Below are 12,666 nucleotides of genomic sequence, written 5' to 3'. Positions count from 1 at the left end.
ACAAAATGAACTGGCACTTCACTTAAGTGTCATGTTTAATCATAGCCTCACCTCAGGCTTCGTGCCCACTGAGTGGCACACAGCTGCAGTTATCCCACTCCACAAGGGGGATCCATCTTGGATCCCGGGAACTACTGCCCCATCAGTCTGACGAGCCTGATCTGCAAGGCCATGGAACGTATTATCATGGAACTTATAAACAAAGACATTGGCAACCTTCAAACACTGGACCCCACGCAGTTTGGGTTCGTGAAGGGCCGATCATGTTTCCTGAACCTGATTGACTTCTTTGAATCAGTCTCCAGAGCTGTGGACAAGGGTACGGTGGTCCACGCAGCCTATTGGGACCTCGCCAAGGCCTTCAACACCATCCCCTACTCTGGAATCATAGATAAACTTACTAAGCTGGGCATTAATCCCTACGTCACTTGATGGGATGCCAACTGGCTTACTGACAGAACCCACACTGTAAAAGCAGCCGACTCCAAATCCAGCTCCAGACAAGTGACAAGTGGAGTACCTCAGGGGTCAGTCCTGGGATCGCTCTTGTTTGGCATCTACTTCTCTGAAGTACAGGCCAACACTAAGGGACTCTGGCTAACAAAGTTCACAGATGACTGTAAACTGGGAGCCATTATTGAATCCCGAAATTATGTGGATATTCTACAAAAGGGCCTTACAGAAACAGATGCTTGGTGCCAGAGCCATGGGCTCAAGCTCAATGCTAAGAAATGTATAGATATCCCCTTTGGGATAAAACATGTACCCGTGAATTACCACATAGGCGGCAGTACACTAAACACCAAAAGTGTGATAAGAGAATTAGGGACACAGGTGGACAGTGGTCTCAACTTCGATAACCACATCGCCACAACAGTCAGGAAATCTTTCTATGTGGCACATCTCATCACTAAAGGCTTTTCATCCAGAAAAAAGGAGGTCATTGTCCAACTGTACTCACCCCTCACTAGACCCATTATAGAATACAATGCCCCGTTTGGTATGTACCTGTCAAGACATCTGCAACTGGAAAGGCCGCAGAAATACCTCACTAAAAGAATCACAGGCCTAAAGCAGATGCCCTATGCTGACCGTCTAAAAAAACTCCACCTATACTCTGTCGCATATCATCTACTCAGAGGCGATCTCTGCTTAACATACAAGGCCATGTCAAACCCAGAGCTGTTGGACATGCTACACTTAAAGAAATCCCAATCCCTCAGAGACACACGCTCCAGGGATCTAAACCTTGTCATCACAATGAACACAACATGCTGGAGGGATAGGTTCCTGACCCAGAGACTCCCCAGAATCTGGAATAGACTGCCCATACATATCAAGCAGAGCGCCTCTTCAAAAGGAATCTTGATGATTGGATGGGAGATAGGAAATTCACCCTGGGGATCACGTTGGTCGCCCAGCTAGACAGGGGTCCAGGGAAGTAAATACTGCCGGAAGAAATAGTCAGGGAATTGTTATGGCTAGGCATGTATAAGCCCTAGGGCCGATAGCCTAGTACCAACCTATGAATCTATAAGAATAAAATCTTTTATTTGGGGAAAAAGGTGAAAGCTCTGTACTTTGCATTGGCCATGGGTATGTTTTGTCCTGCAAAATTCTCACATTTCTATAAAAATGTCCCAATTTACAGCGTTTGAAAAGGTGGCATCCGTAAGTCCGGTCCCAAAGTCCTCAATTTTCCAAGCTATACTTGAAAGCTCCTCCATAACACATGTACTACACAGTTCTCAACCAATCAGGGACAAATTTCAACAGAATCAGGAACAAATGCAGAAAAAATCAGGAACACTTTTAAAATCTTAGTGCTATTAACTTGAGGCATTGACAGAATCAGAGCATACGAATTAATACACATTTTCTGAAGTAAAGAAGTCTATAACTCTTAATTATTATCATTATTCATTAAGTACAATTCAACATCTTTCCTCCAAAAATCACTACTTTTAGAAGCGATTAAGAGGGACAGAGCTAAAAAAATAAGTCAAAATTAGGGACAATGGAGAAGTATACATATTACTGTTTAAGAAAGTTAACCTGATTACTTAATAGTCAAAAAAGAAAGAACTTTACAAAAAAGTGAAACGTGATCATCCTCCGTGACTTGCTACAATATCTCCTAAACATGTATCTTTCTACCATAACCTCAACAACGTAACAACACTTTGACAACTGCTATTGCAAATGAACAAGGTCTCTCTTGTTCTCACGATATACTTTGGCCCAACAGGCAGAATGCATTCTATGCGCATGCTTGGAATAATGACGTTGAGACTGCCATCGTTGGCTAGTTTACGACGGTATTTACACATTTTTCTTTTTGGCAGGTTGTTGCGTGTTATTTGTTTTCATTGGGGAAGAAGGTTTGTGTAGTAAATTTTGCTAGGAGGTGCTGGTGAAACCCCGATTTTCTTGAGGCGGATACAGAAACGACGGTAGCAGATCGAGGGCACGTTTATTTGTAAGTATTTTGTGTGTAGTAACACTGAGAGCATTTGATTTAGTGGGATGTAAGAAATGACAGTAGGAAGAGAAGGGAAAGAGAGGTAATCGTTTAATGGGGATCTAGGAACCCCGTAAACAGCGCCTGGATGGGAACGTAAATGATCTCTAAGAAAATAATTAGCGAACTTTTAAGAGTAGCACAGTTCTTCCATTTAAGAGTAATATGATGCATTATTTTGAGAGTGTAAGAACTAAATGAGGTCAGGGTACATGCCTGCTTACCTGCTGAGTGAGTGTCTCTGTGTGTAATGTGAATATCAAGTGTGTATCTCAATGCTAACCGGGTAACTGCACTGTATTGCATATAATCCACCCGTATACAAAATTGTATTGTCTCAACTTGAGGAAATCGTCTTTGCAGACATTGGTTTTATTTCATAGCATTTCTAAAGCTATACAAAGTAACCTGTCCTTGAGTTATGGAAAATATGTGAATTCTTGTGGGAAATAGAAGTAACGATAAGTAAGAAAAAAAATCGAAAAATGTATTGATTTTTTTTTACTTCACAATTTGGCACTGAAAACGTTCAGTAGGTACTAGTTTTGTTTAATCATCTGTTTGTTTATATTTGTGCAAGATTGTTTTACATTGCTGGTATTTGTCTTCTTTTGGGGTTGAATATTGTGGCATTCATGTGACTCTTAAAGATGAGAAGAGGGTTTATGGTAGCCTGAGTTGTGGTATGGGACAATTGAGCAATTCTAGTGTGGACCTGGAGTGGTATTGGACCAGTAACACTTGAGGTTGGGTGTTGGTCTGGACCAAGAAGTTTGCACACGGTGGCAAAAATGTATCAAAATGCATATGCCCCAAATATGATTTAAAACTGCCTCATAACAATAAATGAACCCTTTTCCAAGATGCTGACCTCATAATTTCTGGAACTTAGTTTTATATTATAGGTTCCTTTTAATTTATCAGAACATGGCTTGATTGGTTTAGGTTGTGCAACTATATGCTGTACCACTGTCCCTTGTAATTGATAGTGCTTCTTTTTTTACTTCAAGGCATTGTTTAAACTATTCCTGACACTTTGGTGTAATGCATCATTTGTAAACAGTGAAGTCATAAGTGATTGTTTATTGTAAGGTAGGCAGCGTAGCTGGGAGAGGACAGTAGACCTTCATACACATTCCATTGCCCACATTCCACTAAGTAGAGAAAAGGAAAATAATTTGGGAGTAAAAGTAGCTGATGACCCACGACCCTAATCATACATGTTTGAATTCCACATGCGTTGATAATTGTAGATGTTCATTACCTGTCAGAATCTGGTGAAGGTTAGCCAGGTGTCAAACATCCTAAAATAACATCTATGATTTTAAGCACCTCCCAAAAACTTACAGCCACTTCTCATTTGCATGCCGTTGACCACAGACATACCTTTATTTCTCCAACTAAAACTTAAAATACTTTCAGTTTTATCTAGTCCCCACTTTTGTCTTTTTACAGTTATGTCACTCTTAGTATCAGATCGTGCTTGTACAGCTTAAATTCTTATAGATTTACTATCTCATGCATCCCACTGTCAAACAGGTCATTTACTAAAAAGCTTAGTAATACTCAAACACTGGTATGTTGTTCATGTAATTACTGCCTGTAATTCTCATAATGTGTACTACTGTGTAAAGCTCAAAACAGAATTTGCCACTTTATAAGTCTCTCCCACCAGTCCTCATGTCATTCTCCATTTCTAATTTCTGCTAATGCTCTAAATGTAGCGGAATGTACTGCCTTTCTTTTTGCTGATGACTTGTACAATTTACTGGACATTTGCCCATCTCTAGCTAATAAGTTCTTCATCAACTTTACTCATTCTGCTCCAGAAATTGTATATCTGTAGTCTCCTTTTCTCACAAAAGTCATCTTTACTCTAAACACTGCAGAAGTAGCCTTTTGTAAACTTGTCTTGGCGATTTGGAACTCTATACCCTTTGAGAGTCAATAGTTCTAAAGTTTTCCATACCTTAAATAAACTGCACTAAATTACTGGATTACTACTTCCAAGTATAGCTGCTCTAAACCTAATTCTCCTTGACTTTCTCTTATTTTTCCTTCATTCACTATCTCCATATCCATATTGTTATTGACATTGTTCAGAACTTTGGTTTATTTGCTAAATAGAATCCCTTAGATGAAAGTGACAAGCTGTTTTGTATTCCTAATGTTCTAGTTTGTTTTATATCAGTAGAGTGTATTTAATTTTGGTAACCTGATGGGTTCACTAGCCCAGGGACCGTTTTCAGGCATAACCCAGATAAAGTGGCGTGGAAAATTTTATTTATTTGCATTTGATTACCGGGATGGTCAAGCTGGGCCAGAAGTGCCCATTTTCAGTGGAGTCCCCAGGAGAAAAGCTCCATATATAAGACATTTCACATACAATACAGAATTTACATTAATAAAGACATTTAGTACATATTGGCAGCTTATACAGTTGGTGAAAAAACAGTACATAAGTAATCATTCTCAAATCAAAGATACTATACAAGCAATACTTGTTTCTTTCGGCAACCATTCCCCATTTTGGTATTATAGACAAGCTCACCAGCCTGAATATAAACCCCTATGTCACGAGAAGGGTTGCCAATTGGCTCACTGATAGAAGCCACACAGTGAGAGTTGCAGGCTCTAGGTCCAACTCTAAACCAGTTACAAGATGCGTCCCCCAGGGCTCAGTCCTGGAACCCCTCCTGTTCGGTATATACTTCTCAGGCAAGCACAGGAAGGCTATGGCTGACCAAGTTTGCAGACGACTGCAAACTCGGGGCCATAATTGACTCTCCAGCTGATACAGACATCCTCCAGAAGGGTCTCACTGAGACGGATACCTAGTCAAAATCATGGCCTCAAGCTAAATGCCAAAAAGTGCATAGTCATCCCCTTTGAAAAAACAAAGTACCCGCGAACTACCACATACGTAGTAGTCCCCTAAATACAGAAAATGTAATAAGGGATCTGGGGACCCAAGTAGATAGTAAGCTCTCCTTTTGATAATCATATTGCCAAGGTGCTTAGAAAATCCTTCTATGTGGCCCACCTAATCACAAAAGGGTTCACATCTAGAACAAAAGAGGTTATTGTGCCCCTCTACTCATAACTCATTAGACTCATCATAGAGTATAATGCCCCATTTAGTTTGTACCTTACAAGACGCCTGTAACAGCTGGAAAGACCACAGAAGTGTCTTACCAAGAGGATTACTGGCCTCAAACATATGCCCTATGCAGCCCGACTGAAGAAACTCCAGCTGTACTCAGTTGCATACTGCTTACTCAGAGGTGATCTCTGCCTGACATACAAGGCCATGCCCAACCTAGAATTGATGGACATGCTCCACCTAAAAAAAAAAAAAAAAAAACAAATCTCCAAGAGCCACACGCTCTAGGGATCTAAACCTCACCACAATGATAAATAGGACGTGCTGGAGGGATAGATTCCTGTCCCAGAGACTCCCCATGCTTTGGAACAGGATTCCAATCTACATTAGGCAGAGCTCCTCACTAACACTCTTTGAGAAACCTTGACATCCGGATGGGAAACAGAAAATTTACCCTGGGGATCACTGCAGTGGCTCTGCTGGACAGTGGCACAGAGAACTAATGGCTCTGCTATACCGAGGCACGGGGAACTAATCTAAGGGGGCGGCGAAAGCCAACACATTCTGGCTAGGCTTATAGATGCCCTTGGGCAGATAGCCTAGTACTTACCTATGAACCTAATACAGAGTATATACATGAGAATATTCCATACGAGTAGTTTTCGGCTAGCAAAATGATCACTTCATGTAGTGGATGCAAAGCAGATATAGGAATTAATCAGAGACTAGGTACTTAAACTTTTCACACATTTAGAAGGGGTAATAGCTGAGCGATAGGCTATATGAGTCATGTTGCAGGAATCAGCAAAGTCTGTGGATATTGATGCAGATATAAGTGGTGGTATGATATTAAGGTAGGCTGCAAGAGTACCTGAATGTTTCGCCGGGTTCAGTGGTAGGTCTATAAGGGTTAGGAAAAGAAGAAAGTAGACAGGAAAGATCAATGGTAGGATGCTTGGGGTTATTGTCATGTTGAAAGGGGAAATTCCTCTTCATCTTTCTAGCAAATGCTGAAGGTTTTGGGCCAAAAGTGACTGGTATTTGGAACTGTTCATAATTCCTTTCAACTTGATTAAAGCCCCAGTTCCAGCTGAAGAAAAGCAACCCCAAAGCATGATATTGCCACTACCACGCTTCACCGTGGGGATGGTGTTCTTTTGGTGATGTAAAGTGTTGTTTTTGCTCCAAACGTACCTATTGGAATTGTGGCCAAAAAGTCCTTGGTCTCATCAGACCATAACACATTTTCCCACATGCTTTTGGGAGACTTGATGTATTGTTTTGCAAATGTTAGCCAGGCCTGGATGTTTTTCTGTGTAAGAAAAGGCTTATAGGTTCATAGGTTCATACTAGGCTATCTGCCCTAGGGCATTTATAAGCCTAGCCAGAATGTGTTTAGCTTTCGCCACCCATTTTAAATTTATTTTGCTATGCCCTTTTTCGAGGTTAGTATACTGTGCCTCTGTCTAACAGTGACACAGAAGTGATACCCGGGGTAAACCTACCATCTCCCATCCACTCATCAAGATTCCTCTTGAAGAGAGTCAATGAGGGACTCTGCCTAACCTGGACTGGGATTTTATTCCAGAGTGAAGGGAGCCTCTGGGTTATGAATCTGTCCCTCCAGCATGTCCTATTTATTTCAGTGCTGAGGTTCAAGTCTCGAGCGTGGCTCGATGGGATTTGGATTTTCTGAGGTGCAGCATGTCCATTAATTCCGGGTTGGACATGGCTTTATACGTCAGGCACAGATCGCCTCTGAACAGGCGGTATGCCACTGAGTAGAGCTGGAGTTTCTTTAACCGGGCAGCATATGGCATCTGTTTGAGCTCTTTGATCCTCTTGGTGAGGTACTTTTGGGGTCTTTCCAGTTGCTGCAGGTGTCTGGTAAGGTACATCCCAAAAAGGGCATTGTACTCTATTATGGGCCTGATGAGGGATGAGTAAAGAGGCACGATGACCTCCCCTGATCTAGATGTGAATCCCTTCATGATTAGGTGGGCTATATAAAATGTTTTTCTAACCACTTTGGCCACGTGGTTGTCAAATGAGAGATTACTATCAACTTGGGTCCCCAGGTCCCTAATTACTTCTTCTGTACTTAATGGATTTCCACCTATGTGGTAATTTGTGGGCGCTTCTGTTTTGCAACCCTACCCCATAGTCCAGACGTATGGAGAATACAGGAGATTGTTGTCACATGTAGTACAAAACCAGTACTTGCCAGAAATTTCTACTGCTCCTTCAGTGTTGCTGTAGGTGTCTTAGTTTTCATCTTGTCTTTTCATTAATTTTGGAGGTACGTCCAGTTCTTTGCAACATCGCTGTTGTCCCATATTTTCTCCACTTTTTGGTGACTGCCTTCACTGTGTTCCATGGTATATCCAGTGTTGTGGAAATTTTGTTGTACCCTTCTCCTGACTGTTAACTTTCAACAATGAGATCTCTTTGATGCTTTGTAAGCTCTCTGCAAACCATGGCTTTTGCTGTAGTACGTCAGGAAAATCCTAATAGGACAGCTGAACTTTTTGGGGGGTCTCTTTAATCGATGGCAGGTGTATACCCAAGAAGACTGAAAGCTGCAATTAAAAGGTGCTTCAACAAAGTATTAGTTTAAGGGTGTGCCACTTATGCAACCAGCTTATTGTACATTTTTTTTTATTTTTTATATTTTTCTCCTAACAGGTTTGTTTGTTTTTCAACTGAATTGTACAGGTTACAGGTCACATTAAAGGTGGGAATGTTTTGAAATGGTTTATTGTGGTCTCATTTTTTTATATCGCAAAAACTGGCATTTTAACAGGGGTATGTAAACTTTTTTTATATCCTGTGTGTGTGTGTGTGTGTGTGTGTGTGTGTGTGTATATATATATATATATATATATATATATATATATATATATATATATATATATATATATAAATGTGTGTGTGTATGTGTGTGTGTATATATATATATATATATATATATATATATATATATATATATATATATATAAATGTGTGTGTGTATATATGTGTGTATGTGTGTGTATATATGTATGTATATATATATATATATATATATATATATGTGTGTGTATATGTATATGTGTATATGTGTGTGTGTGTGTATATGTATATGTATGTATATGTATGTATATATATATATATATATATATATATATATATATATATATATATATATATATATATATATATATAGTGTTTGTGGAGGCTGTGTGTCTGAGCACATATTCAGGGACATCTTGGTTTAGCCAAAGCCATCAGGCATTTCAGTGAGAGAGAATTGTTTGAGGTCATTGGCTGACTGAGGTCACCTGGACTACAGCTTAGACTAAGCACCTCATTGGTTCTTTTGAGATTTCTTTCTTAAAACTGTCTCAGGTTTCAACTTTCTGTTACCTAAGAAGTTCATTTGTGAGTGTTCTGCCATTTCACACTGAGCTTGATCGAAGGAAGGACACTGAGGAAACTCGGAGCTATAATATATAACATTAAGTATCCTGTTTTTTGTTTATTTTGTTTTTTATTTCTTTGTTATTTATAGCACTTTGTGCACTGTGTATTTTTCTAGCTAGTTTCACTGTGTGTGAGGTATTAACTGGAAATTGTCCACTTTTATTAAGCATCTGTTGGGTTGTTTGTTTGTAATAACTTGTTGCAGTTAAACTCTTTTTTCTAGAGGCTCCTTTAGCTGTTTAAAACTTTCATTTAAAGGCTCACTGCTACTTTTCAGGTGTGAGAAACATGTCTGCAGTTTGTTTACCACCCTCCCTGTTGGTATAGTTTTTTTATAGTCGGTGGCTTTGCAGTTGCCCGCCCCTAGTGTAAATTTGATCTGGGACCCTCCTCCCAGTCTGGTGTCATTACCTCATTCTACCCAGTACAGGGAGAACATTTGAGAAGGCAAATCAGCTTAGTTTCGGCTACTCCTTTCTCTCTTTCCACTTAAAAAAAAAAAAGTGTATCTGCTTTTACTGTATTTGTGTTTCTTCCTACTTTATTTTGCTTTTGCGTCATCTTAAAAGTACTCAATTGTATTTATTACTGCTTGGTGTAACTCATTCTAAGCCTTTTAGTTTAAGCACTTGGGCTTCAGACCAGTTGTTTTACATTAAGAAGGTTCGTGGTCTGCACTCTTGTGGGAGGAGAGGCTGGACTCTGCCTTTCTGAGCTGGGAATTTCTGGTTAAAGGCTTATAGTGTCTGCATATTTGAACTGTTTCTTACTGAAATTGGTACACCTTGTTTGCTGTAGCATAGACTAGATCCAGGCCTGCTGAATCTAGCTTTGTTTGTATGCTTGTTGTTTGTTTGCTTATTTCCCTGAAACGCTAATTTCACCTAAAACGCGGCTTTTCAGCGCTTCTGTGGATCCCTAGTTATATCTGCATTGCTTACTGTACTTATTTCCTTGTTTCACTTGAAAGAAAGTTACTGTTTGTCGTTTTTGCATTTAAGTTACCTGTAACACATTGCATTTAAGTTACCTGGCACTTGCTCACTAAGTCAGCACTAAAAAATTAAAAGCACTACACCCTCACAAACTCCCCTTGAGTACCTTGTTCCCCATTGGCCCTTTTTTTCAATTATAAAGGAATTCCCAATACTATTCTATCATGTCCAAAGGTCAGTTGTCAATCTCCTCTCCGGTCCAGCTGGTGAATCTGGGAATCTTGAGGCAATGTTACAACTGCCTCATGTACACAGACAACCCTCTCCTCCTCCAAACAAATTCCAACACATGTGAGAGATGCAACTATATAGCCAAACTGGGGGCTAAGCTTTCTCAACTCAGTACTGGCGTAACCAGTCAGGAGGAGAAGGAAACCACACTCACTACAATTCCAGTCTCACATAGACCTACCATGACAACAAGCCAAACACATAAACACACATCCTCGGAGGCTCTAAATAAAAATCTGCCTAAGCAGCAGAGACCTCCAAAGCAGTCACCCAAGCAACCGCTACCCCAAAACAAAACACGTGCAACACATAGCTCACAAAGCCAGTGTGCCGAACAGTCACAGCCCTTAAGGCTAAACAACACACCTGATACACTTGTAATAGGTGACTCTATCGTCAGGCACACTGACGTCCTGCTCACCAGGCTGAACAAGGAGAAGGTCACGGTGAGCTGCTTGTCGGGCGCTAGGATCCGCCACATAACACAAGCACTCCGGTCGCTCCAAGGCAAGTACAAATATGACTCAGTCATTGTCCATGCTGGTGTGAATGACCTGAGACGTACCTCCCTGGACTACATGAAAAGAGACATAGAGGAGCTCTCTGAACATGTAGCCCAGGCCGGTATGACCCTGACCTTGAGTAGCATCTTACCCTCACCAAGAATGATGCCACAATATGAAGACAAGATGATCAATTTCAACAATTGGCTTAAGTATTGGTGTCATTCAAAGGGGATCCAATGCCTGTCAGCCTGGGATGACATACTCGACAAGCCACGATGCTTCGCTAGGGACGGCTTGCACCTGTCAACCCTGGGCTTTCGGATATTGGCAAAGGCTCTTGCTACCCCCATAGTGCCTTTTTTAGGCAAGGCTCAAAAGACAAACCCACCTCCATAGGTATCACAAGGGATAAGAAACTAAGAGTAATGCTACTCAACGCCAGAAGCCTCAAGATGCACGCACTCGAAACTCTCCTTAGCATGGAGAACATCGATATTTGTGCAGTAGCAGAAACCTGGTTCAAGGCTCCCAAGAGCACCCCAGCACTACCAGGTTATACCTCATACCATGCTTTTCGGCCCCAAAACTTGGACCGAACCACAAAAGGAGGGGGAGTATCAATATTCGTCAAAGATACCCACACCTCCAGGTTGGTGGCACAGCACGAAGCATCAGAGACTATCCATGTGCAACTAACAGTGGGTAAAACTGCCTTCCGTTTATAGCATGCTACAGACCACCCTCCCAATCCCAGGAACCCCACTCGGCCTTCCTGAGAACACTGGAAAATGTGAAGGTCTCTCCAAACACCATTATATTGGGCGACTTCAACTACCCAAACATAGACTGGGAGCATTACTCTAGCTCCAACACCCTAGCCCAAAGTTTCCTAGAATTTATAAACTCAAATGCTATGGAACAACTTGTTACCACTCCCACAAGAGGGGAAAACATACTGGACCTGATCATCACCAACATGGGGACTCTATGCTCCAGACCAGAAGTGTATCCCTCACTAATGAGATCAGACCATAAACTAATCTCACTGGATATTCACATCCCGACCCCACCCCCTGCCCAGAAAACCACAGTGAAAAACTTCTCTAAAGCAAATTTCACACTCCGCAAAACCGAGGTGGAATCCTTCAAAGCCCCCGGGCCTGTGGAAAGTACGGCCCAGACTGCAGAATCCTTTATAAACGCATTCTATGAACACCTTCAGGAATGCATGGATCTTGCAATCCCAAATAAAACCAAGACCCAATCCTCCAAAGGCAGACGTCCTGTCTGGTGGACCCCAGCCATAAACAAACTATACAATAGAAGGAAGAAGCTATTACATGATAGAGCAAAATCCCAAAAAGGGAAGGCATCTCTGATCAGTATTGGCAAAAAACTACGGGCACTCATAAAATCGTCTAAGGCCAGCTTCGAGAGAAAAATTGCACAGGACACTAAGGATAATCACAAGGCTTTCTTTAGTTATGTTAGGAACCTGGGTGGGAATTCCCAGATATGCTCTGAATTAGTCCAAAATGACAAAAAATACACCAAACCCACAGACATTGCCAACATCCTAGCTGACAGGTTCAGCGCAAACCCCCCCCCCCCCCCAAAAGGGCAAATATCTATCCCAGCAGAGTGCTGTCCCCCTGACATCTCAGATGCTCAGGTAAGAGCCGCCCTCTCCAAAGCATAAAACACAGCATCAATGGGACCAGACAGTGTCCCGGCTGCCCTACATGAACTCCAAGAAGAGCTAAACCCAAACATAAAACTACTGTTCAATCTCAGCCTTACTACAGGATATGTACCCATAGAGTGGCGTACAGCAACAGTGGTCCCTCT

At 41.3% G+C, this 12,666-nt stretch overlaps 1 protein-coding gene across 2 annotated transcripts in view; it reads left to right on the top strand.

The window, feature by feature from the left end:
- The first annotated feature begins 2,296 nt into the window (after positions 1 to 2,296).
- The window catches only part of RBM17 (RNA binding motif protein 17), a 639,512-nt gene continuing 629,142 nt past the window's right edge, over positions 2,297 to 12,666 (top strand). Inside the window, exon 1 of one of the 2 annotated variants that reach the window (XM_044088811.1) lies at positions 2,297 to 2,479. The gene's annotated coding sequence lies outside the window, so the exon portion shown is untranslated. The remainder of the gene's footprint in view (positions 2,480 to 12,666) is intronic. The other variant, XM_044088812.1, reaches the window with a different exon arrangement.

This window comes from Protopterus annectens, chromosome 11.part0 (assembly GCF_019279795.1).
Source record: "Protopterus annectens isolate FY-2018-M chromosome 11.part0, PAN1.0, whole genome shotgun sequence".
Taxonomy (NCBI): domain Eukaryota; kingdom Metazoa; phylum Chordata; order Ceratodontiformes; family Protopteridae; genus Protopterus; species Protopterus annectens.
This window is presented reverse-complemented; position numbering and strand designations above follow the sequence as displayed.